The 27,362-nt window shown below is 47.8% G+C and overlaps 1 protein-coding gene across 5 annotated transcripts in view; it reads right to left on the bottom strand.

The window, feature by feature from the left end:
* The window catches only part of EXTL3 (exostosin like glycosyltransferase 3), a 140,916-nt gene that overhangs the window by 47,833 nt on the left and 65,721 nt on the right, over positions 1-27,362 (bottom strand). For 3 of the 5 annotated variants that reach the window (XM_063422980.1, XM_063422972.1, XM_063422986.1), the window contains exon 3: positions 5,880-5,982. The exons of the other annotated variants lie outside the window; for them this stretch is intronic. The gene's annotated coding sequence lies outside the window, so the exon portion shown is untranslated. The remainder of the gene's footprint in view (positions 1-5,879; positions 5,983-27,362) is intronic. 5 annotated transcript variants of the gene reach the window in all.

The following is a 27,362-nucleotide window of genomic DNA, read 5'->3' as shown; positions in this document are numbered from 1 at the left end:
AAAACGGAAGGTCAGCAAACGATTTGCTAATTAAATCTGTCACATAATTCTCAGCCTGATGCTGAGACTCCACTGAGCAGAGTGGCGGGCAGGGGTCAGCTGCCTGCTCTGAGGTGTGACAGGGCTGTGGGGTCACCAGGCCTCGGTGACAGATTCCTCAGAGCCACATCTTTAGCAGCAAGCTGTGTTTTGGCAGCCTCTCCAAGCCCTGCCCCACCTCTGCAGAGTCTGTCCATGTTCAGTGACACGTTCTTGCTTTGCTGCATCTCTTGCACAACTCGTCCTGCAGCAGCTCAGAAGTCACCCCTTGCCCCAGGGTGGCTTTGCAGATGAAGGGTGAGATGTTGCACTGATCAATTGTCAGTGTCTAAAATGATCCTGACTTCTTTCCAAGTCACTCTGAAGAAACACAACAATCCTGCCCCCATAAAAGAGTCTCTGCTCTTGGGAGGTCGTTCTGTTTTCAGCCAGAGGAGGGCAACCACACATGTTCACAACAGGCAGCATCCTTCTGCCTGATACAGAAAAATGCACTTTATTCCCATTCCCAGCCACCAGAAGAGTTGTTTCATCTTTCCCGTTCTGCCTCATTTTTGTCTGTTCCCTTCCTTGTGATGTGTAAAAAGCATCCCTCATACAAAATCACAGTTACAGAATGGTTTGGGTTGGAAGGGACCTTAAAAATTATCTACTTCTACCCCTGCCCTGGGCAGGGACAACTTCCACTATCCCAGAGTGCTCCAATCCATGTCCAACCTGGCCTTGGACACTTCCAGGGATCCAGGGGCAGCCACAGCTGCTCTGGGCACCCTGTGCCAGGGCCTCCCCACCTTCTGAGTAAAGAATTTCCCTCTAAAATCCAACCCAACTCTGCCCTCTGTCAGTTCAGAGCAGCAGAGTATATTCCCATACCAAAGAGAACCTGAACTCCTCATTTCCTCCTGCTCAGCAGCAGCTCTGGTGGCCAGGCCAGACCCCAAAGCCATCGAGCTTGTCCTAACTCTGTGTGCCACTGACCTAAGGAGAATTCATCAATCCCAGCAGGGAATTTGGGCACTGGGAACAAGGACGTGGCTATAAACTGCAAAAGGACTGGGAATATTTTCTCCCTCTCGTGTACTCCTGCCTGTCCTGCTCACACAAACCCTTCAGAGCCTGGATCAGGCTGCTCCAATGCTCTCCTGCCAATTTTGAATCACGAGATGGACAGGAAAGGGTTTGTTCAGGAGAGCAAAACAACCTTAACTTTTATATCTTGAGGGAGAATATCTTGCAAGTAACACCATTCCTCAGTACTTAGCTGGAAAACCCAGGGCAAGGCAGGAGTTTGTGGGAGAGGGGACTCAGCTCTTCACCCTCTCCCTTTGAACACTTCAACAGCACAAGGCACTGGAGTGAGACACAGGGATTCACTCAGGACACGAAATGGAAATTCAGCAACCCCATCAATGCTGATTTTTAAGGATATTCATTTCTCCATCATCACTATGCTCTGTGGTAAAAGCCACTTTACGAGCTCAGCTGATCTGGGATGCTGTTGCATCATCACCTGATGTTGATAAATAATTATTAAAAAGGAAAAAAAAAAAGAGGTAAACAAATCCATGCTTCTTTTGTGGCCTGGGGTGGTTTTCAGTACCATTATCAGTGAAAAAGGGGAAGGAGGAGCTCTGTGTTTTTGGCATGGGCTGCTGTGGTCCCCAGGCCCGTTCTCTGGCCTAAATCCAGAAGGATTTGGGAATCCCAGTTTTACACCATTTCAAGGTGTTCAGTAACAAATCAATCCTTGAACCTGGGGAGGGTTCAAACCTGAGCTGTGCACCCACCTGGGAGCAGGGAATTGGGATTGGGAATCCCAGTTTTACACCATTCCACGGTGTTCAGTAACAAATCAATCCTTGAACCTGGGAAGGGTTATTACTCCAGCACGCATAAAGGAAATATTGAAGTGACAGGGAACTTCCCTTCCCACCTTCTGTGGGGATAATACAAACCAGCAGAGCAGAAAGACATCCAAAACATCGCTTTTCAAAGCAGCAACAGATTTTTTCTGTCAAAGGAGAGATTTCACAAGGATGTCTTGGGAATGGGTGGATTCACAGCAAAACAATCGAGCAACGCGAGAGACACACGATCATTTCTCTCCTCTGAGTGGTGAAAAGCTTTCAGATTTATAAAATTAGAGCTGCTTATGTTGAACATCTCAAAGGGAAGGGGAGGGAGACGAAGCCTTTCTCCCGTACAGCTCTCCAGCAGCAACTCCTGACTGTCCTCAGTGGGAAACACGGAGCACTCTTGGTGGAATTCTGAGTTCCCTCCCATCCAGGCATGGGGGAACTCAGAATTTGCAGGATTTGGGTCTTTTTTGGCTTTTGTTCCCCTTCCCTCTCTCCCTCCCCATCCTCCCTTTGACAACCACTGATGGAAAGACTGAGGAGAACACAGCAATTAAGGAATCTGAAGCCTTGCTAGCAGCTACTCTGAATGCAGGCACGTGAAGCAGCAGGATTCTGCTGGTGACATTTGGACCACAAATGAAGTCCCCGAGAGTAATAAACAATCAGGTAAAGAAATCTGGAAAGAAATTACCCAGCACACCTCGTCTTGCTGGCCCCCATGAGATCCATATAAAATGTGTTAATGCATCTGATTATGATCTAAATTATGTACAGAGGCTCCTGCCAAGCACTCTGTTTCTTTATTGTTAAGTTGGAAGCTGTTTAAGAATGGTCCAGTCATCGTGTTTCAAATTAGATTTGGGGAAAAAACATTTTCCTGCTTTATTGCTGGCTCAGAACACGGGAGAAGGTTGGGATGTGGGTTTTCTCTGCTGGAGAAAAAGCAGGAAGAGTGGGGACAGAACAGCAGAAGAGCCAGTCTGTCACCTGTCCTTTGCTGTCACCTGAGCTGTGTGGCTTTACTGTACCCACACACGCCACAGGATTATTGCAGTTTCGGCTTTCTGCACATTTTTTTTCTGGAAGCAGGGTAAAACACCAAGGTGTTCCCATGCACACTCTCCACAGGCCCAAAAACTTTGAAAGAAAGGATTTCTGGAAGAGTTCTGAGTGCTGAGAAGGGCTGGCAGAACACCATGTGAGATTTTCCTCACACCTTTGAGGGCTACCTGAGCTGTGACTTTTGCAGCCAGTCCTTTGTGCTGCTTGGAGGCAGGTGAAAAAGCTGGTTCTTCTCCCCAGCATACCACACCAGGAGCTTCTTAAAAAACAGATACACCACTCCCAGGGGTAAATTCAAATTTGGGAGAGCACCCATCGTTTTAACTGCAAGCCTGACAACCTCACGTGTGCTGAAAACTCCACCAGCCCAACCTGTGCTTTTTCTTCTGCTGCTTTTCTCTTCTGCTGTTTTTTCTTCTGCTGTTTTTTCTTCTGCTGCTTTCTCTTCTGCTGCTGTCTGGCCAAGCCTTTGCTCCGTGGATCAGCATCTCCTTCCCCCTGCAGGGCTGGATTTTCCCAAGGCAGAAGCAGAGCCAAGGTCACCTTGCTCAGAGGAGCTGGATTTTCAAAGGAGGGTCCTTACAGTTATTAAAAGTCTTCCATCCCTTAGCTCTGCCCTCCCAAGCTCCCAGCTGCAGCCACAACTGCATAAATCTGGACTAAGCAGGGCCCTGTGGAAGTGAAATAGCCTATAAATAGTTCTTACAGGTTTATTTTGCTCTATATATGTATATAAATCATACACACACATATATTTATGCCAGATATGTGTGCACCTCTGAATGATGGAATGATTTGGGCTGGAAAGGACTTTAAAGATGATTTTATTCCATCCCCTGCCATGGGCAGGGACAACTTCCACTGTCCCAGGGTGCTCCAAACTCCGTTCAACCTGGCCTTGGACACTTCCAGGGATCCAGGGGCAGCCACAGCTTCTCTGGGAATTCTATTCCAGGGCCTCACCACCACTCTTCTAGTAAAGAATTTCTTCCTAATATCTCATCTAACCCTGCAGATCTGTGGGAAGTTAGGGATAAGAACTACCATTTGTAGCCACCGTGGTAATGTAGTGGTTTAAACATCCGGAAAATGCTTTAATGTAGGATCACAGGCTGGATCCCAGCCAGGCAGCAGCACTGCTTTTAAAGGAGTATTTATCTCCATAAAACACTCCCTAAACAATGTGCTCAGTGCTTGAAAATAAAGCCTTGCTAAACAACCAGATTTTAACCTGGAATTCTGCATGTTGGCAATCTCTGCTGCTCCAGGTAAGTCTGATTCCCTTACACAGCATGATGATTTTCTTTTGTGAGAAGAAAAGGAATTTTCTCTTTCAGTTTAACTTTGAGGCAAGATGGAAGACCACAGCCCGGCCTCAAAGATGTGAGATCTTTTGAACTCCAAGTCAGCAGGCTCTCACAAGAGCTGAGCTCGAGGGCTGCTCTGGAATAAATCAAAAAGGATTTACTCTTTCACTTGAATAAAGCAGGGGGGAAAAACTCCATAGATGCACAGATATGGGGTTGGGGGTGGGGAGACAGCTAACAGGTTTAAAAAACAATAATTTAAAAAGGGAACTTAAGAATGCCATGATGGTTTGATAGTCACAGCCCCATAAGTTAAACTCCATCCTGCATGGTTGGATTTCCTGCAGGAAATCACAGGCAGAGTTGCTAAGCCTGCTGGAAGCAGTTCAGCCCAAGAACACAAGGAGCAGATGCTCCAAGCACAGCTCACAAGGACACCCTGTGAGGAGAGGAGAAATCCTGGAGAAATCCTCGGACAGGGAGTCCAAACAGGGCCTTGAACTGGCCGTGTGTCACTAGAGTTGTGACCTCTTCCCAGAGGAGCAGAGTTCACGGCCAGAAGGGACCTTGAGAGCCCCCAGTGTGCTTGGAGCTGTACCACAGCCCCTCACACCTCACCCAAGCTTTCCTAAGAGCAGGAGTCAGATTTAGCAGCCAGCCTTGAGTAACTCTGGTGGCTCCCAGTCACGATCTGCGTGCTGCTTCCACTCCAAAACTTGGGCTGACAGAGCAGCTCTGTGCAGGATGCTGCTGCCCTGTGGTGTCCTTGTGTCCCTGTGCCACCAAGTGCCATTCCCTGGAGCGGGCAGGAGTGACTCCTTTGCTTTGCTCTTGACACCTTTGCTGGAGCCCAAACTCATCAGCAATTCTGACAATACTCCAGAGCCTGAGTGTGCCTGAAGGAGCTCAGCACAGGGCACAAAATCTCATCCTCTGGCTGCCTTACACGAGAGAGAAGAAAACTGAGGAAGGAGAAATGTGCTGCTGGCAGCAATTCCAGCCTCTGCAGTGAGATTGGAAGGCTCCCAGGCAGCCACACACCCCCGCAAGAGCTGTGATCAGCACCCGTGGATTAATCCTCACACCTCGATTACAAAGAGTTTGGGGACAAGAATCTGCCCAGAGAATGATGCTAAAGAAGAAAAATGTTCAGAGCCCAACTTCCCCCTGAGCTGTGTGCAGGGATTTGGATCCCCAGGCACCCAGACACTGAGCTCAGAGCATTACTGACATTCAACACTGCTTTAAAATCACAATTGAAAACTGCTGAAACCAGAATATTGTGAAATGCTGCTTCTTCGCCTGCAGTTCTGCCAAATGAAGTTGGCTAAAACTTTCAGCAATTAATGGATGATTAAATGAAAGAGATGATGGCCAAAAAATATGTAAGGGCTGGATTAAAGCTCTGGGGGTGACACTGTGCTGGTCCTGCCCCATTTTTACAGGATTTCCTCATCTCACCATTATTTCAACTGGACCATGGGGAGGAGGAGAGCGTTGTTAGAAGGGTGTGAGATGTTTTGGTAAATTATGTTAAAATCCAGCAAGGGAAGAAGCAACTTAACCCCGGGCATGGGGCAGCCTGGCCCTGCAGTGCTCCTTTGTGCTTTACCTGTTGTCCCTCAGCTCCTTGGCTCAGACCTGTCCCACATCTCACATCGACTCCTTCACCACCTCTCTTCTTTCTCCCAGGGCTGATCTCGAGGGTTTCCCTCCTGTTTGACACAAAAACACAGACAAAACCACATGGACTCCAGAAATAAGTCATGCATGGCCTCAGGGCATCGTGCAAGAGCGGCACTCAGACACAAACATTCCCTCTGGACCTCTCCAAACAGGGACTGGGCAGCCTGGGAGAGTGGAATGAGATGAGCTTTAAGGTCCCTTCCCTCCCAAACCATTCTGGGATTCTGTGATTTGTGACACAGTCTTAAGCCTGGAAGCTCCCACAGGTTTGACAATTTGGGGAATAAGGGAGGTTGAAGGACACCAAAGGGGGAATCAGGCACAAATCACCACCTGGAGAAGGGATATTGCAAATCTAAAAAGGATCAGACGTGGATCCCGATAATCGACAGCTCTCATATTACATCCATGTGATCGTTTCCCACAAAAATATGAAATAAAATCGTTATTTCCATTGTTCCATAAGTGCCAAGGTCCAAGAGGATCGCTGCCTCTTCTGTAACACACCACGAGTTCCACCCAGCAGCTCCAGCCTCAAGCCCAGCAATTCCCACCAATTCCTCACCCAGCTTTTTCCCCAGCTCAAATCCTCCCTCAGCCCCACCTCTGCTGCAAACAACCCGTGTGATCTCAGCAGACAAACATTAAAAAATTTAGAAGAATATTAAAATACCTTTTGTTAAGAAAAGCCCGAGGCTCCGGGATTATCTTTCCTTGGCTGTCAGTGGTATTTCCCTTTGTTTTAGAACAAAAAGGACCATCCACATCCTGCCTTCATCCTCCTCCACAGCCTCTGGGACAGCAGAGCATCTCAGCCTCGCTCTCCCCACCCTGACTCTCACTAATGTGTTCCATACCGCAGCCTCTGCCCAGCCCCAGCTCCCGGCAGGGACTCAGGGCTGGTCCTCGGAGCCTGGAGCTGCTTTATAAAGGATTCCATCCCCTTCCAACCCTTTCACTTCAGCTGGCAAAACACTTCCCCAGTGCCCACATCCTGGGGATACAAAGAAGGAAACGCATCGTGATGGGAGCTCCTCTCCTGGCAGGGTCCTGCTGGCGGGGTTCCATCCACACGCGGCTACAAAATGTTTGCAGAAACCAGAGCAGAAACCCTTCCACCCCTCCTTCCTCCCCTGATTGCAAAACTCTTCCAAGATTCTCCAGAAATCACGAGTGGAGATGGTCCTCAACAGCCACAGCTGAGGGTTTCACTTCAAAGTGACCTGTGGAAAATCCACTTGGAACCTCACCCACGCTGCACGAGCGCAGGATCCGCACGGCCCTCGCCGCCTCTCCTGGGTCTGGAGATGTTTTATGGCAAGCTTGGAATGCTGAGAGTTTACAAAATAAAAATCTGCCTTTTTTTTTTTTTTTTCTTCAAAGCCACCAATTATTTTTTGAGTCCCTGAAACTCCAAAGGAGCCAAGGAATCAGAGCATCTGGCAATGGAATGCCCAAATCTATCAAACAAAGCGCCGTCCTGAGAGTCACAGAATTGTTTGGGTTAGAAGGAACCTCAAAGATCATCTCATTTCAACCCCCTGCCATAGGCAGGGACACCTTCCACTAGAAAAGAATTTATTTTAAAAGCCTCATTTTAGTGTAAGCTCTGGAAAACATCAGGCTCTTCATAGAATAAATGCCACTTTATGATTAAAGTGAAGGTCTATGTCTAATAAACACTATATAATTAATATGATGTAAAAATTCCAGCATGTATTAATATTTTATTCTGATCACTGTCACTAAAGCAATAACAGCAACCCAGCACAGGCTCACCCCCCAAAAAAAAAGGGTAAAAAAAGGGTGATTTCTCCCTACTCTCCACCAGAGAAGAGGTGGCAAGTCCCTGTTGGAACTTCATTTTATATTTTATTACTTTTTACAAGCCAGCTATGCTAAAAGGTTGCACCAGTAATTTAAACTGCAGTTGTCAGCAGAAGTGAAGGACATTGTGGGATACATTTTATTCCAGCTCTTTTATTGCCTGGCTCCTCGGAGTGATTCAAGCAGCTTGAGGATTTTAGAGGCACTGTCACAACTGTTTCTGGCCCAGCACAAGCTGCTATTTGAACAAAAAAAAATTTAAAAAAAGTACCCAAAACCTCCAACTTTTAAAGAACTGTCTGGACCAGCAGAAGCTGTTCAAGACTCAGCAACTCCTGAATGCCACCAAATTGTTCCCTCATGGGGACAGGCGTTTTCTGCAATGTTTTTCCCTATTTGGCAGAAGGGGAGGGGGATCCATAAAACAGGGGGAAATGCTGATTTCTGCAGCTCTGCCAAAGCTCAGCAACACACAGAAACACGTCGTGACTGTCCCCACCATCAGGAGCCAGCAGGGCTCTGTCACATCTGCTGGGACACAGCGAGGCAGGTGACAAGCTGGGGACAGGAGCACCACGAGGCTGGCACAGGGCCAAGCCAGGAAAGCCTCCAGCAGAGCTGGCCAGAGGAGAAATGTTTTGAAGATTTCTGAGACAGCAGGCGCCTGTTTTTTCCATCCCAGCAGCACCCCAGGGTTCTGCTGGATTCTTCCTTAGGGATTATCAAAAAGCAAATTAATTCCTTCAACTCAGGGACCAACCCTTTCTCCTCAGCACCCACCTGGACACTGCAGGGCTGGAGGGGAGGAACATCCCGCTGCTCAGACTGCTGCTGGCTGCCTGCCTGGCACAGGACTCCATTCCAGAGCCCATCAGGGAAACTATCCCAGAAAAACAGGGAAATGTTCCTTGGTGGGAGGGTGGAACCATTCCTGCTCGAAGCACTGCAGTAATTCAGGCAGCAGACAAAAGGTGTGACCGAGCCTGGTGTCCCCACTGCTCCTCAGGGTGCTGAGCTCTCCTGAGGTCCCCATGTCCCACCCACACTCAGAAAGCCACAAAACACTCATGGGTCACCTTATCCCAGCTCTGGGGTCTCAGGGTTGCTGTTCCCTGAGATTCTCCTCGGGGTTGCTGTTCCCTGAGGTAATGAGGTTTTTTGTCTTCTCTTTGCCCTAAGTGTTTCACACCGGAGCCAGAGCAGACAAGCTGAGTCTGCCAGTCCGTGTTTCCAAGGTTGTTTATTCTTCATTATCTCTCAGTTCCTTCTCAGCTCTGCAGGGCGTCCCCAGCAGAGCAGGACACGCGGCAGGACTGGGGCGGATCAGAGAGTCCTGGGCCCTTTGTACCATTCCCTGACCCAACCACTGTCCAAAACAAACTTTTTATTTACAAAATTTTACCAATGCCTACTACCTATGCTAACATGTCATTTCTACTCTAAACCAATCTCTAAAATCTAACTTAGCAAAAGATGGGGGATGAGAGCAAGAACAAGGAGCACAGGGGCCACTCCCCAATTCCTCCATCTTGTCTCTTCAAACCCATCTACTAAAAATCCTGGATTCTACATTTACGTTCTATGATAAACTAAATACTACTTATTTTGAATTCTCTCGGCTTGTGCTTCTTCACACACTGTGGGCATTCACTCCCATGGCAGGGATCAGAGGCAGTGTCCTCCTGGGCTCTGTGTGAGGCTGCCTGAGCCCCTTGGACAGATCCCAGACCCCCCTGTCCGGTCTCCAAACCCTCCAGGGTGGCCAGAGGGATGTCCTGGACTCGGACACTGGGGGTGCCTGCAAAGAGGGAGATCCAAGAGTGACAATCCTGGAAGGGCTCACAGGGCCATGGGGTCACCTGCACTGATCCTGACTCAGCACGGAGGGGACATTGCTGGACCCCGGTCACTTTGTGGGCAGAGGAGAGAAATCCTCATCCTCACCCCTTCCAGCCTGGCCTGGGACACTGCCAGGGATCCAGGGGCAGCCACAGCTTCTGTGGGCACTCTGCCAGGGCCTCACCACCCTCACAACCAAGAATTTCTTCCCAATATCCCATCCAGCCCAGCCCTCAGATGATGCCACAGCAGTACTGGATCATTCTCAGCTGTCCCCCTGCTGTGGGTCCCTCCATGTCCCCCTTCAGCACACACAGACACTGAGCCAGGAGAGGTCCATGGCTCCCAAAGCTTAAAATCTGTGAGGACAAGCAAAACTTACTTTGCAAAGAAACAGAGGGAAAGTTCTCAAACCCAGGCTTTGGCGGTACAGTCAAATTTTGAAGTTTGGGACATGATTTAATGTATTTTAAAAAGTTTTTGAGGTCACCTTTGATGCAGAGCTGTCTGGAAGGGGGAGGCTGTCAGAGGGTGTCTTAGCAAGGGAATATTTGTTCCCTGGGCACGGACTCAGAGCCTTGTGCACCCCCTATGGCACCTGAATATTCCACGTTTGTGCTCCAAGCCCCACGGACGCTCCTTTGATGTGGGGAGCTGCAGCTCCTAAAGGTCTCTGGAGATCACAGGAATCTACGTGATTCCTGTGTATTTAGTGGAAAAGGAGCCTTCCATCCCTTGAAACAGAACTTTGCTGTTGTTATCTTTTTTAAAGAACTTTTAAATTGCTTTTTTAAATTATTTTTTCCATGCCTGATGCAGAGAGCAGCTGTGGAGAGATGCCCAGGAGGGCTCCTCTGCTCCACGGGGAATCCAGCCCTGCTCTCACACACATGGTCCCCTCCTGGCCTCTCCAACATAAACAAATCAGACCTACATCCTCCTGGAAATGAAACCCAGCCCCTCAGATATGTACACAGATCTCCTTCTGCCCTGCAGGAAACTGGGATGGAGAATTTGCAGCCCCAGGCGGGCCTGGAGCAATCCCTGTTCATGGGGAAGGCCAGGAGTGGAACACACAGCACTAAATGGAACCTTGGGATATTTAATGCCCTCACGTCTCTTTTCTGACCTCATCTCCTCACCAGTCACAGAAATGTGTCCATTTTCCTCTGCTCATCCTCACAGTGTTCACCAAAAAGCTTTTTTTCCTTTATTCCTGGTCACAAAAACATCCCAATCTGCTTCCATCTCACTCTTCTCTGACAATTATCTCCACTTGCTTCTCTATTTTCTCTTCTTTCAAGGCTCTTACTCAGGCTGGGTTTTTTCCTTTCCCTCACCTGCCTGCACCACCATTATTTTTCCCACTGCCAATCCAAAATTTGGTTTCAGTAGAGTTTTTGAAGCTCATTCTCCTGCACTAAGGCAGACAAATATTGCAACCTTATCGAGAAATGTGCCCAGGAAATCATTCCTGGGATGCTCCAACCTGAGCTGAAGGCCAAGAAAATGGAGACAGAGCAATACAGGCCCAGATCCACAGCTCTGGAAAGCATTCCTGGCACTCTCATTCCAATTGCCATTAAGGAGAAGCCAAAGCCCAGCAGATGTTTGGACAACACAAAACATTAAATAGAGCTCTGATATTTAAGAGCAGAAACGTTTCCCAGGCTAATTCAGGCAACATGTCCCATAAAACTGGCAAAAAAACCCATCAGGGTCCATTAACTGCATTTGCTCTCCAGCATCTGCTCCTGAATTGTTTATGCACAGAGGTTACCCAGCATGTTAATCCTCCAGAAAAGAACATGGAAAGCAGAATTAGGAAATGAAGGAGTGCTTGGGAATCCTGTTATTGTGAGTGGGATAACACAGGAGGTGTCTGTGGAGGGAGAAATCCCCACAGAAAACTCCAGAGAGCCCCTGTTTACCTTCCACTTCAGCAAACAAAACCCCACAAACGGGGAAATTCAAACCTGGTGTTGCAAGCAGAGAGAAAGTCAAAGATTTTATGACCCCGCTGTGAGAAAGGAATTTTAACAGGCTGGTGAAGGATAAACTGTTAGTTTCTTCCAAAAACCTGAACAAAACCAATTGATTTCCCAGAAACAAATTGGGAAATTATCCCCCCTGGCCCTAAGAGTCAAGTCCAGACCTGCCACCAAAGTTTCTCCTGCCTTTTTTCCTTATCCTTATTCACTTTGCGGGGCTGGCTTCAAACTCACGATCCAAATTCAGGCAGGCTGGAGATGCCCTAAAAGCTGCTGAATCACCAGAAGGGAAAGGGATTTAAGCTCATAATTTCCCTTCCAGCTGAGCAGGAGGCTGCCAGCACACAAGGCAGGGTGGAACTCAGGCTGGGAATGCTCCACGGAGAGCTCTGTGTGTTCCCAGATGTCACAATTCCCCTTTCATGTCCTCTTGCAGAAGACACAACTCTCCACCTTGACTCTTGGATGGCCAAGTGAGCACTGAAATCCCACAGGGACAAAGATCCCCTTTAAAAAATCCCTGAATTCCCTCAGCAAGCTCAAGTCTGCAAATTGAGCTGACAGAGAGGAAAAGGAGGAATGCACAGGGATTTCAGACAAGGAAACGAGGGTGGATAAGGAAAACAGGACATTTACTGTGGAATTGTTACTCCCAACACTTATCAACAAGGAGTAACAAGACAAAAACCAGTATTTAAATTGAGTATTAGGAATAAGTTCATCCTCAGAGTTGTCCGGCCCAGGGCAGTGGTGGAGCCCCCGTCCCTGGAGGGATTTAGAATTTGTGTGGATGTGGCACTTGGGGACATGGCTCAGTGGTGGCCTTGGCAGCGCTGGGGGACTCCATAATCTTAGAGGAGTTTCCAACCTAAATGATTCCAAGATCAGGATTTACTTTTCAGAGGAAAGAAGGAAAATTTTTTTTCCTCCCTTACCTAACTCAGAAAAATTTTATTAAAGAAATCACTTTGCACAAACTTCAGAGGCTCAAGACATTCAGGGATAAAAACTGGACCTTCAAATTAAGATTTTTAGTGTTCCTCTTCACCTGACCCAACAGCTGGGGATATTTAAATCCTTTTCACCTTAAACCAGTTGAGTGGCACAGGGAATTAAAATGAAAGCGATGGATAAATGAACTGCTGCAAAGAATAACTCATCAGAATCTGTCTTGGCACAGTTCTTCCTTCTCCAGCAGGAAGTGGCAACAATCCCCTTCCAGAAAATTGTCCAAAGCTCCCAGCCCACTGCCAAAATTCATTCTAAAGGAGCTGGTCCAAGCAAGAACTTCCAGGATTTTATGGTGCAAAGCCACCCTCTGTTCCACGACTGCACTTTGCTTTCACAGCAGAAAAGGCGCCTTGAGATTTTGCCTTCAAGAATTCAATGGAAATTTCCTTTGCTCACTGCCACCAAACTGGTGTCACCCTCTCAGCATTCCCACAGGTAAAGAAAAAGCAAGTTCAGCTTCCAAAGAGAAATTCAGAGGCAGCAAATCCATCCCCTCCTGGGAATTTGCTCCAGTGATTCATCCCAGCCCACAGCCACCTTTCAATGTCACCTTCCAAACCTCTCCAGGACTCAGCAGTACCCAGCGCCCTCTCCTCAGAGAAGGGACTCAAGTTTTGGTCTCTTTTCTGACCCACAAACACAGTGGGAGAGTTTGAAAGTTCAACTCTAGATATTTTCACCCTGATCCAAAAGCTGCCCTGCTGCTCCTTCTGCAGGAACTCAGCTTTTCCCACATCTATTTTAACATATCGACATTAGAGCTAAATAAGCTACTCGAACAGCATTTCAGAAATGGAGTTTTTGGAGTAAAAACATCCTTTGCTCCTATTTCCCAGCTCACATGTCCATAGATGGCATTAAACACTTCTTTATTCTGGGAACTGAAGCAGATTTGGCTGCTCTGTCCAGCCACAAGTACCTTTGCACAGCTCCTGGAGGACTGAGCCCTCTGCCCCAGCCCACTCTGCTCACTCCATCCTCCAGTTTAAAAATCATCTGGATTGCTCCCAGTCATTTATCATATTCTTGGAACAATTTATTACTCCACTGGGGTTGTGAACTCTACAGATTTTCTTGTTCTCTGTACTTGATGAAAATCACAAGGGCCAGGACGCAGCTATTCCTAAGAACTCACATTTACAGCTTTATCACAGCTTTCCATGACTTTTATTTCCTACTCTGATGAAAAAAGAGCAGAGACAGGGGCTCACACCATCTTCAAGACAGCTCTGATGCTGCCTGGTCACACAAAGATGGATTTGTTCAGAGCAGCTCACAGAGAACCCACTCCTCCCTATAAGCACAAATGTTACACTCAACTTCTTTTCACTACGGACAAGAGAAAATTGATTAAGCACAAGAAGCGGTCCTTAAAAAAATGAATCTGTTTATCTGCTCTCTACCAAACAAAAATAACCTGAAAAACTGGCAAATCTAAGTGTTTGCCCAGCAGATAAGACAAATCACACTTCAGGGACTCTCTGGAAGTCCTGCAGGCCTTTTGTCACCACAGGAACGATACACTCTGTTAATGCCTCACCATATTTATTTATCTTGCAGGTCAGCACCACCTCCAAAAGGAAAAGAAGGATTTTTATCCTCACTGTGCCACCTCCAAGAGCCCAATGGCCCATCCACCTCCAACCTGCATTCTTACAGAAATACAATTTGTACAACTGTGTTTTCTGACACCTCTTCTAAAATCTTCTGAAGCTGTTTCTACCCAAATTTGGGCCAGGATGAAGCTCTTGAGGCATCAACGTTGTCCTTCACAAGGACAGAAGCTCAGAGGATGGGTAAGGACGGGCAGCTCCTGCTCACGAGGGGATGAGCATATTTTAATAGATCACAGAATGGTTTGGGTTGAAAGGGACCCAAAAGTTCATCCAGTTCTACCCCCTGCCATGGACAGAGACATTTTCCACTATCCCAGGTTGCCCCAAACTCCATCCAGCCTGGCCTTAAACACTTTCACATTTATATACAGGAATATTTTATCATCTTCACCACCATACACCTATATATACACACTTATTTTCACATACAGGCACACACAGGGAGGGCAGGTCCCACTAAATTCCATCTACAAAACTAAACCCAGGGTGTTCAAACTCTGGGAAGAGAATTTCTGAAGAGATTTCCAGCAGCTTCCCCAAAATGACACAGTCCATGGGAACAGGATCCAAGCTGAGGGTGGTATTCAGTGATGATTAAGAAAAACAGTTTTTCTCCCTCCTCTCCCTCTTAATTCCCTGCCTTTATTCCCTCAGTGTTTCCAAACTGGCCCAGCTTCGGTGGATTTTTATGGGAACTGCAAATGAGGTATTTGCCAACCATCCAATCATTGCTCCCAAGTGCAGAGGCACCGTGACTTGAATTGGTCACCCTGCCTTTATTTGTGTTTATTTTTAATTGTAAGGAAATTTATTTTCTCACTCTCACCCTCCAAAACAGCTGAACAGTTTTCATTACAGTCTTCCCAAAAAGAACCAGGAGTTGGAATGTTCTACCTGAAGTTTGGCATGATATGAAGAGCTGAAAACAGGATTTTCAAACACAGAGAAAGCTCAGGAATGCCACCATTGCCCTCTCCCAGATTAAGAACATCCATCAATCCCCTCTCAGGGCTCTTCTCCCACCCTTCTCTGCTGGTTTGCTTTGCTGCAATACCCAGTTTAGGCTGCCTGGTCCTTTGGAAAAGACCTCAGCAGTTTATTTGTATATAAAATACACAGCAGCGCTGCTTTACACTCAAAACCATCCATTTTAGCCATGAAGGTGTTGGTTTCACACAGCCACCACCACAAGTTTTTAAAAATTCCCTTCAGATGCTCATGCACAGGCCACAGGATTTCTGAGCAGGCAGAACATGAATGTTCTGTGTGCTGTGATACACAATTCCCATTTCCATAATCAGGATTTCACGTTGCTCAAAAGCAATTTGAGGTTTGGTTTGGGGTTGTTTTATTTTTTTTTTAGTCTCCAGCAAACCCTGAAGCTGGGGATGAAGGAGAGGAAGGGCAGGTCAAACACGGCCAGACACTGTTTTTACATGATCCTTGCCCAATTCTATTTCTCCACAGCCAAGCAACAAAAAAAAATCTCACAAAAATCAGATGGAACCATAAACAAGCCCACCATGAATAATAAGGAGTAGAAGGGGAAGGGATGGGGCAGGATGCTGCCACATCTGATGCTGCCACTTTTGTCAGCTCATTATTTGAGGCAGCCTGGGCTCCCCATGAGGTCCCACCGAGCACTAATGACTCAATCAAGGCACCTCCCCGGGGCTGAGGGGGATGCTCATGAATACCAGCATCAAATCAAAGCCTGCGAAATCAGTGGCACCCTATGGAAAAGTGATGGGATCAGCTGGTAAATCCTTAAAGCCTTTAAACTCCTGCCTCATACCAAAAAATTGCCCTGACTAGAGCTGGAGAAACAAGGAAGGCTAAAAAGCCAAAAGTGGGGAGATGGGTTCCAGAATTCTGCAGAAAACTGATCCACGCTTTTGTCACCACAAGAACGATACACTCTGTTAATGCCTCACCATATTTATTTATCTTGCAGGTCAGCACCACCTCCACCAAAAAGAAAAGAAGGATTTTCATCCTCACTGTGCCACATGAGGCTCCAAGAGCCCAATGGCCCATCCCACCTCCAGCCTGCATTCTTACAGAAATACAATTTGTACAACTGTGTTTTCTGACACCTTTTCTAAAATCTTCTGGATAAAAAGCTTTTGGATAGTGCCACAGGGACAGGACACAGGGAATGGCTTCCCATGCACACAGGGCTGGGTCAGATGGGATATTGGGAAGGAATTCCTGGCTGGGAGGGTGGGGAGGCCCTGGCACAGGGTGCCCAGAGAAGCTGTGGCTGCCTCTGGATCCCTGGAAGTCTCCAAGGCCAGGTTGGACAGGGTTCGGAGCAACCTGGGACAGTGGGAGATGTCCCTGCCCATGGCAGGGGCTGGGATGAGATGACCTCTGAAGTCCCTTCCATCCCAAACCATTCTGGGATTCCACGGCTCTAAGGCAGGAATATTTGTCCCTTCCATCCCAAACCATTCTGGGATTCCACAGCTCTAAGGCAGGAATATTTGTCCCTCCCACCCCAAACCATTTTAGGATTCCACGGCTCTAAGGCAGGAATATTTGTCCCTTCCATCCCAAACCATTCTGGGATTCCATGGCTCTAAGGCAGGAATATTTGTCCCTTCCATCCCAAACCATTCTGGGATTCCACGGCTCTAAGGCAGGAATATTTGTCCCTTCTAACCCAAACCATTCTGGGATTCCAGGGGCTCTAAGGCAGGAATATTTGTCCCTTCCATCCCAAACCATTCTGGGATTCCAGGGGCTCTAAGGCAGGAATATTTGTCCCTTCTATCCCAAACTGTGCTGGGATTCCATGGCTCTAAGGAAGGAATATTTGTTCACACCATTTCCAAAGTTAAAAGCACATTTTTTTGAGTGATCTCATTCTCAAGCCAAACCGGACAGCAACTTCACATTCACCAAGCTCCCCGTGCTACAAAATCTGCAATGACTTCAAATTCTTCACTATTAACATATTCTCCATATTAATCTTCCCCAAATGATCCATACTGGGAATTTATGTATGGCTCAGTATTAAAATCCACTGTAACTGTGTCTCTGAGCATGTCATGGAGCTTAAATACAGGCGAGCAGAGGGCATTAAGAGGCTGCTGAGAATCATTTTCTAGTACATTCGAAAGGACAAACTGTTTTTATGAGTGTGTGTTTTACAGTCTGTTTTTTCAAATTAAATCTAAAATAGTTCCCAGATGGAAGCTGTATCATTCCAATTTCAATCTAAGGAATATTTTATTTTAAAAAATAATAAAATAATAAAAAATGAGGTGAAAGTCTGACTCCACTGAAAGGCCAACACTGTCTTATGCTGCTCAGAAAGGACTCAGAGACACGGTGAAAAAAGCCTTGAGACTTTTTTCTGAGCGAAGATTCAAATAATAAGGAAACAGTCCTAAAACAGTAGCATCAAAGTTTGGCCTTAATTCCACAGAGTGCATCAGACTGTGGCAGATTTCTTTACAAAGCTCCAGGCACCCACGAGGCAGCCGGAGAGAAAAAAAAAAGATTCCCTTGCCCACCGTGTTCTCATCCACTCCCTCCAAGCACCTCTCTTTCTGCAAATCGATATTTTCCATTATTTTTAATAATTCCATATAGCTGTAACGTGGCTCTAACACTCTCCCCAGCTCACAGCACCTCCAAAGCTGGAACTCAGCTTTTAATGAGCATCAGTAACGATGGTCCAGCTCATCTCTGACTCCAGCACTGGAGAGGTGATGCAGATCCCTCTGGTTCTGCCAAAGTAATACTGGGAAAAGCAGGGAGCAGGAGATGAAACCAGGATGCTCAGAGCTGTGGATGAGGGTAAAAGTGCAATCAGCACCTGCCTTGATTTTACATCTCCCACGGATTTGTAATTTGGCCTGGACAAATGTAGCAGGGTTTGATTACAGGAGCCCAGGGATGCAAAAAGCAACTCCCTTGGCAACTTCCAGCCTGGCTGCTACAGGAATTGGAGAGGAATCATTACAAATACCTGCCCTTCCACAGGGCAGAAGGAATAACTCCTGTGCCCTGCACACTGAGCATGGCTTGGTCTTACTCCCCCTCCAGCCAGGATGGCCACATGCCTCTCCCAAACACCTCCTGGGTGTCCTGGTCACATCCCAGTCAGGAAACCGTGGCTATCCATGGATCAACAGGAGCCCAGCACTGCTCAGCACATCACCCTCCAGCCCTCTGTCAGAGCCAGATCCCCAGGGATCACCAGGGAACAGAGTGCAAACAAATAGATGTGCTCAGAAAGAAATGCTTGGGAGGAACCAAAAGCAAATTCACATTTCCTTTACTCTCATTTCCCCTCTCTGGACCTGTTCTCCTACCTGCTAATGCTGTCCTTACTCCAGCTTCTGGCTCCTACCCAAACTTCTTAAATTCCTCATCCATTACAGCATCATGGAATACCCAGAGTTGGAAGGGATTCATAAGGATCTCAATCCAACCCCTGGCCCTGCACAGACACCCCAACAATCCCACCCTGTGCATCCCTGAGAGCGTTGTCCAAACACTCCTGGAGCTCTGGCAGCCTCAGGGCTGTGCCAGTTCCCTGGGGAGCTGTTCCAGTGCCTGACACCCTCTGGGGAAAGATTTTTTCCCTGATATTCAGCCTAACAGGCCTTCCTGACACAGCTCCAGCCACTCCCTGTGTCCTGTCCCTGCCCACAGAGGGATCAGAGCTGCCCCACTGCTGCCCCTCAGGAGGAATTCTCCAGCCACCATCCCTTCTTTTTGATGTCCTCCCATCCACACCAAATTCTACATTATAGATTACAGCAAATCAGCAATATGTTGCTCTGCTTTGCAGCTCAGAGAGGATCCAGTTCTGCCCCAGCTCATTCCTGTCAGTACCACCAGGAAAGCTCCGCTCTGCCTCATGAGGGACAAAACCATTCTGGACAAACTGGGGAGCTGGGAGGGAAGAGTTTTGATGGAAAAACGATCTCCTAACTGGGTAGAAATAGTGCTGTCAGACACACCATGCCAGAAGGAGTTATCCTTTCTCCAAACAATTCTAGGCAGCGCAGTCAGGAGTGGCAACACCAGCTTGCTCCCTCCTCAAATCAATTTTCCAGCCGTCCATCCACAGTTCATCTCGTTGTATTCCCAGTTCTGACTCCCCTCAGCCGGAGCAGGGAGCTCTCCCTGGAGCTGGGATTAAACACAGACATCTCTGAGCAGGGATCTTTCCCCTCTCCGTGTCACCAGTGCCACCCTTTGTCACCAGGATCACTGAACAGCCTCTTGAAACCCCAGCCTCACGTGAGGCTCTGCTGCAGCCACAGCACCAAGAGCAGGTTTCCGTATCAATTTCTGCTCCCTGAAAACCCCAGGACACAAGAAGAGCAGAATAATAATACCAATTACTGATATTTGATGCAGTCATTTCAGAGCCAATTAACATAATGAACCTCCATCTCTTTCAGATAAGCAATCTCCCAGCACTCCAGTTAAAGGTGAGGGGCTGGAGCACAGAACAAGAATGTTAAGCACTGATTACAGGAATGGAATTGGGAACGATTTCCACAGAGCCTTCCTCCAAAAATCCCCCTCCCAGCCCCTCTCTGCCTCCACACACACACCAAGGAGGACCTGCAGTATTTTTAATCTGTATTTTCATGGCATGCTGAGGGATTAGAGCAGGAAGCTTTTTATGACAAAGCTCCTGAGCCCACCCAAGCCTGGCAGCCAAGAATTCAGAGGAAAACAAGGAAAGGAAAAATCAGCAAGTTCTGGGTGAGAAGCAGCAAATTTCATCTGCTGCATGATGGAGAATTGCCTGCACCAGAGGAACAGATCCATCCCTCTCACAGGGAACATAGCTGGAGCTACGTGTGCTGTTTGCTTCATGCTGTGTTCTCTGCAAAATCATTGCAGAATGGTCTGGGCTGAAGGGACCTGCAAGATCATTTTGTCAAAGACTCTTAAAACTCAATTCCCTGCCACCTCCCACTAGCCCAGGTTGCTCCAAGCCTCATCCAGCCTGGCCTTGGGCACTTCCAGGGATCCAGGGGCAGCCACAACTTCTCTGGGAATTCTATTCCAGGCCCTCCTCACCCTCACAGGAAGGAATTCCTTACCAATATCCCGTCTATCTCTGCTCTCTGGCAGTGGGAAGCCATTCCCTGTGTCCTGTCCCTCCATCCCTTGTCCCCAGTCCCTCTCCAGCTCTCCTGGAGCCCCTTCAGGCCCTGGAAGGGGCTCTGAGCTCTCCCTGGATCCTTCTCTTCTCCAGGTGAACATTCCCAGCTCTCCCAGCCTGGATCCAGAGGGGCTCCAGCTCTTGGAGCATCCCCGTGGCCTCCTCTGGACCCACTCAAACAGATCCACATCCTTCCTGTGCCAAGCATTCCAGTTCTGGAGGAAGAAAAACATCACACTAACCATCAGCACACTAAGTGCTGAGGAAAGAGCTTATTTATGACTTTCCCTGAATATAAATCTTTCTGTTCAGTTACAAGACCATTTGTGGGGTAAACATGAAAATTCCCCATGGATGTGGGAGAACAGAACTGCACTGGGTGCTGGAGATGTCCAAGCCTGTCCATTCTGGATAATCTGGATTTCTCCAGCCAGACATGGAGCTCAGAGAGCCCCAGCAGCCCAGCCCGAGCTCACTGTGCCACGGGAAGGGGACTTGAGAGTGACAAAGCTCAGGCCACCAGCGTGAGAACGGGTTGATAAAGCCACACTGCAGTAATGTGGATTTCCTGCTTTTGAGGCCACCAAAACCGTTTCAGGATTTTTTTCCTCTTCTTAGAAATCAACTAAAAGTGTGGGCACGGTGAGTGCAAATGGCAAAACCATAAGAGAAAACAGAAAAAAGATGAAATCTGGGTGTTTGGCCTCTGCCTACAAACTGAACATGTCTCCTCACTCCCCATTCCTCATCCAGGACATTTCCCTCCTTTGCTTCCAACTCCACCACAATTCTCATTCCATTTCTCAGTTCTTACACACTTGTCCTTCTCTGTCCCATCACAGAACTGCTCCAGGAAATGCATTAGGATTTCTTCCTAAACTCTGTGTAGAATCACCCCAAAATGCTGATCCTTGCTGAGGCACTACACAAGAGACCCACAATACCCACAAATCCAGGCAGCCCAAGAAGAACAAACCATAAACAGGAAAAATCCAAAACACTGGCTGGGCTTTACCCAGACACTTAAAGGGAACAATCTGCCCATGAGAGGGGGTTGGAACTACATCTTCAGGGTCCCTGAAAACCCAAATCCTGTGTTTCTGTGATTTCTACTCTTGGGCAGAAAGGTTCCATCACATTTAATAACCATAAATCTCCCAGTTCCTCAAATAAAACAAAATGCAGACACACAAAATGTCTAAGATGTAAAATGAACAGAGTTTAATGCACTAAAGCTCGTGCTCTGTAGCATGGAACCAAAAAATCTACCCCATGATCCAGAAGAGGACAAGGAGCAAGGGTGGGTTTCAACGAGGATCAAATTAACAAATTGATGAAAATGAGGTTTGATTTTTCACACAGCAAGGTCACAGCAGTACAATCTGAGTGCTGGAATGGCCACAGCTACACTTTGGGTTAAGCTGTGGCTGCCCCATCCCTGGAAGTGTCCCTGGGACAGTGGGAGGTGTCCCTGCTCATGGCAGGGGTGGAATGGGATGAGCTTTGAGGTCCTTCCAACCCAAACCTTCTGGAATTCTGAGCTCAGCCATCACCTCCAAGCTGTCACATCAAACAGCAAACGGGAATTTTGATTTTTATTTGCCTACAGACTAACAAGGAACCAGGCTGAACACGCCCAGGGCTCTTGGTCACTGCCTGGCTGTACAACCAGAAGTACCAATTACCAGAACTTGGAGATACCTTGAAGGCACTAATTAAGCCAATTAAGGCAAGAAAGAGCTAAATAACTTGCCCAGGGCCACAGAAGGCAGTGACCAAGTGGTGTTTAGGAGTCTCTTCACAGCCCTGTTCCCCAGGCCCTGAGAGAACCCCACAGACCAATTCCCAGGGGTGAGAAAGCTGTGCTGCACTAAAAACCGAGTTCCTCCCCTCTCCCTCCCTCTCTGCCCACAAAGAAATCTCTTTTGATGAGAGATTTCACACAAGATGTACAGCCTGACTTAAACCACAAAGAAACCAATCACAAATCCCTCACCCCCAGTGCTCAGGGCACCTGAACGCTGACAAAGGTCCACGCTCCTCTGTGAGTGAGCAAAGCTACAAACAGGAGGAAAAAATACAATTTCCCACGTGCTGCAGCAGCAGGAAGCACTGCCAGGGATCTCCCAGTCAGGGATCAGGGATCTCCCAGTCAGGGATACTGAACAACTTCAATTATTAAAGAAAATGCATGCAGGCAAAAAAATGCAGTGTTAGATTTTATGCCAGGAATATGAAGAAACTTATTTTCCCTACCTCTGAGGAAAATAATGTATTTTAATTTAAAGGCCATAAGAGAATACTGCTGTATTGCAACTGGCCATGAGGTGCAATTTACAAGACCACTGAAATTTGGAATATACACTGCTCATACAGAACTAAAATACCAAACCAACCAACCAAAACAAAGAGTAAAAAAAACCCCAACCATTTAGATTTATTAATAGTTTTTAGATTTTACAACATGATCACTTAATTCAGAATGCTATTCTATTTGCATTTTAGAATGTTCCTTAGAACAGCATTTGTGCCTTTATATTCTAAAGTATTTGCCTACATAACTTTTGTCATTGAACAGCCATCAGATTAGTGGACCATAAAATAAAGGACAATTGCATGATCAGGTATCTTTTGATAAACTCGCTATTCTGTTTAACATATTGCTAAATTTCAAAGGTATGGATAAAAATATTTCTGGGATATTAATCTAACTCTCAGGAGTCAGAGATCTCCCAGCCAGGGATCTCCCAGTCAGAGATCTCCCAGTCAGGGATCTCCCAGTCAGGGATCTCCCAGTCAGGGATCTCCCATCAGGGATGTCCCAGTCAGAGATCTCCCAGTAAGAGATCTCCCAGTAAGAGATCTCCCATCAGGGATCTCCCAGTCAGGGATATCCCAGCCATGGATCTCCCAGTCAGAGATCTCCCAGTCAGAGATCTCCCAGTCAGGGATCTCCCAGTCAGGGATATCCCAGCCATGGATCTCCCAGTCAGAGATCTCCCATCAGGGATCTCCCAGTCAGGGATGTCCCAGTCAGGGATGTCCCAGTCAGGGATGTCCCAGTCAGGGATCTCCCATCAGGGATCTTCCAGTCAGGGATCTCCCAGTCAGGGATCTCCCATCAGGGATCTTCCAGTCAGGGATCTCCCAGCCAGGGATCTCCCATCAGGGATCTCCCAGTCAGGGATCTCCCAGTCAGAGATCTCCCAGTCAGGGATCTCCCTGTCAGGGATGTCCCAGTCAGGGATGTCCCAGTCAGGGATCTCCCAGTCAGGGATCTCCCAGTCAGAGATCTCCCAGTCAGGGATCTCCCTGTCAGGGATGTCCCAGTCAGGGATGTCCCAGTCAGGGATCTCCCAGTCAGGGATCTCCCAGTCAGGGATGTCCCAGTCAGAGATCTCCCATCAGGGATCTCCCAGTCAGGGATCTCCCAGTCAGAGATCTCCCAGTCAGGGATCTCCCAGTCAGGGATCTCCCAGCCCAACCTCAGGACCCCACTGCTGGGCCAGGTGAGGCTCTGCTGACCACACAGCAAGGAAGCAAAACAGGATAAAGCTAACAGGGCTCCACTGCCTGTGACTGAGGCGTCCTGATACCCCAATTACCCTGGAGATGGGAATAACTAATTAATCAGGAGTCACGGGATGGAAGTGAGCAGCTAGATGTTTTGGGTTAATTTAATTACTTCACCTCCAAAGCATCCCAAAGTTCCAGCGACAACAGATTCCCTTTCCAGCATCCCCCAGCACAGCAATACTCACACTACCTGTATTCCAACCCCTCCTGCAGCTCCTGACATCTCCAGCAGTTCCAGATTTCCCTGGGAGAGGCTTCTGGCAGCCTCGCTGGTTTTCGGTGTTAGGATGTAATAAAAAAGGAAATTCATGAATTGTCTGCAGCAATTTGAGGGAGATTTGTGGCCATAGCAACATTACTATAATCTATGCTGCAGGGAACAAAAGCCACTCTGATCACGTTGTTCCCACCCCACCCATAAGGCTGGGAAACGCTGTCCAGACACTCCCCTGTCCCCAGATGCCCAAAATTTGCTCTCCCACTGGCTGCCCCTGACATGAAATCACCGAGAAGGGGATTTAGAGTGACTCTGGAAGGTTGTGCAGGACATTCACCATCCAGAACAGACCATCCCAAGCTCCTGTGCTGCTTCAGGAAGGGGACAGTGCCTGGTTTTCCCAATTATCCACCCAGCTCCAGCCATCCCTGTGACAGCAGACTGGGCTGGGGAAGGGCTGAACACATTCATTGTGCTGGCAACAGAAAATAAACAACTCACCCCGGGTTTATTGCTGTCGGTGCCTGCAGGTTCTGTCCCCTCCCTGTCACTCACTGCATCCCCGCACTCTGAAATTCATCCAGAGCATCTTTAGGCTCAGCCAGCCTCTTGCAAAGCCTAGCTGGGGGTCTAAGCTGCACTCAGGCCTGCAGGCACTCCTGTAATGCAAATAAAACAAGGAAGCAAAGCACTGAGGAATTAATCTAACGAGCTGCCTGTGCAGCTCCCACAAGGAAGATGCCCCCGGAGAGGCCGGGCTGCCCAGCCAGCTGAAGGCAGAAATTCCTATTAATGCTCTCACTATTTTTAGCTTCACAAATCAGGGAGAGCTGACTCGTGCTTCCTGCCCCCAGCCACAACATCTGGGTTCTTTCTGGTCACTCGGGCTCTTTTTCCCACAAGGCAGAGCCTGGAATGTGGCAAGGTGGAGCTCTGGGAGGCGGGGAAGAGGCAGCAAACTTTCCAAATGAGCAGCGAAAAGCAGAGGGCTGCAGTAATTCCACCGCTGGGATAACTCGGCAGCAGTGATTACAATCTGCCCACTTAATTTGGCCCTGCAGTTTCTATCAGAGGCACAGCAGGAGGAAATTGTTGTACAGTGGTTAAGGCGAGGGCCGGGTGTCGGTGACTGGGGTTTGATTCCTTTCTGTGCAACCTCAGGGAATTCTGAATTCTGCTGCGGTTCCCTGGCTCGCAGCATTCCTTGGGAATTCACCAGGGAGCTCACGGGTCACAAAGAAATAGAAATAGAGAGGAGAAATAGAATCAAAAGCTACTTCCTGCTCAGCAGGACGGAAAGCATCTTACAAATTTATATTTGTATAAATATAAGGCGATTTGTAAGTTTGTAAGGCGATTGAAAGATGTTAAGCACTACCCAAAATTGATTGATTGGAGTCTTCCAACCATGCCAGTTCTACAGGAAGGAAAGGGCACGGCCTTGCTGAGCCATTCCCATAACCCCCACGCTAGCAGGGAATCTATTTGAGAACATATGTCTTGATAGTCTCAAAAGATGATCTTAAGAGACAGGAAAAATTAATCATCTTGTGCTGGTCTGACTTCAACTACTTCATAGCTCTGAGCATGGGAGCAAGAATTGCCAGGAACATACAAAAACTCAAAACTGAAGCGTAAAAAATAAATTTAAAAATGGCACGCCACCCCAACAAGTTAAACATGATAAAAGATGAAAGGAAGGAGGAAAAGGTGCTTATTGCTGACCCTTCAGTCATTTAGGTTTGAGTTTTGGGGTTTTTTTGGAATAGAATATATTCCAGTAGCCAGGACCTTCTGCTGGTTTTCCAGAGCAAGGGTAGTTCTTTGTAAAATGCTCTGAGGTCCTCAAAACGAAGGCCAAAACAAATCAATAACAGAACTTCCAGTCCACAATAAAACTCTCACTCCACATCAGCTCTGAATGGCTGAGACAATGTCTTAACCCCTCACAGGGGCTTCAGCACCAGGGAAGCAGCGTGGGGTAATCTGGAATAAAAAGTTGCTGTAGAAATGGGAACCCCTTGGCAGCATTTTCTCCCATCCCATTTCCATATCCAGACCCAGCAGGGGCACAGGGATCCCTCGAGTCCCTCAGCACGTTTGTGCCATGGGATGAGTGGCTCAGAGCCTCAGAAGAAAGGCAGTGCCACAGCAACAGGCTGAAGTCACCCTGTGCCAGTTTGAAGGCCAAACACGTAACCCTGAATAAAGCAAGAGGCCAGGAAACAGCCCCAGAGCTCTGCTCTGCTTTCAGGGGAAGTGTCACAAGCAGCACTGGTGCCACTGACCTACTTATCCCCACAAAAGGGCCACAGAAACAGGCACCAGCCCCAGCTCCGTGGCTGCTGCTCCCACAGCACCAAAATCTCTGGAAAATTCACTGTAAGGAACATAGAACAGGTGGGACCTTCCAAGACTGCTCCAGTTTTCCCAGAAAGAACTGCTATTTTTGCCACTGTGTTACACAAGGGCAGGGTTGGAGCAAGGCTGTGTTTAGGAAATCCCATTTGCACCTCTGCCTTCCAACAGCAACTTCTGTCCAATAATCTCCCTAAAGCTAAAACCCTCCTGTAATCATTCCAGGGCAGACAGGATTCATTTTTTCAGGATGAAAGCTTGCAGAGCTGCAGGAGTGTTTCAAAAAGTGATCATCCCCACTTGCCAAATCGAACACAAACCCACAGACAAGGATGTGGGAATGCTGAGGAGGAAGAGCCCGCAGCATCCCACAGCTCCAGCCTGCTGCTCCAGCCAGAGCCATCACCCCAGGGACCCGGGCATGGAGTCAGGGAAAAAAGAGAGCAAGAGAGGCAAAGCTCATCCATGTGGAAACTCAGGAACACACCAGATACAGGACAGCAGGATGAGCAAAAATCAGCACAGAGCCCGACAATCCCTTCGGGGCACGGGGTGAGGTCTGAATCAAATCTGGAGTTGTGGGTTTATTTTGAGTCTTGTTCAGAAGTTCAGCCCTAAGGGCAACCTTGCAAATGGCAAAAAGATAAATGAGAACTCCACATTAACAAAGAGATAAGGCAACACTGACAAATTTAATTAATTAATAGTGCAGCCAGCAGGAGCAGGGCAGTGATGGTCCCTCATGCCTGGCACTGCTGGGGTACCTCCAGTCCTGGGGACACTTCTGGGACAAGAAGGACATCAAGGGGCTGGAGCGTGTCCAGGGCTGGGG

Source organism: Prinia subflava, chromosome 2 (assembly GCF_021018805.1).
Source record: "Prinia subflava isolate CZ2003 ecotype Zambia chromosome 2, Cam_Psub_1.2, whole genome shotgun sequence".
Taxonomy (NCBI): domain Eukaryota; kingdom Metazoa; phylum Chordata; class Aves; order Passeriformes; family Cisticolidae; genus Prinia; species Prinia subflava.
The sequence above is the reverse complement of the archived record's forward strand: the minus strand, read 5'-3'. Positions and strand labels throughout refer to the sequence as shown.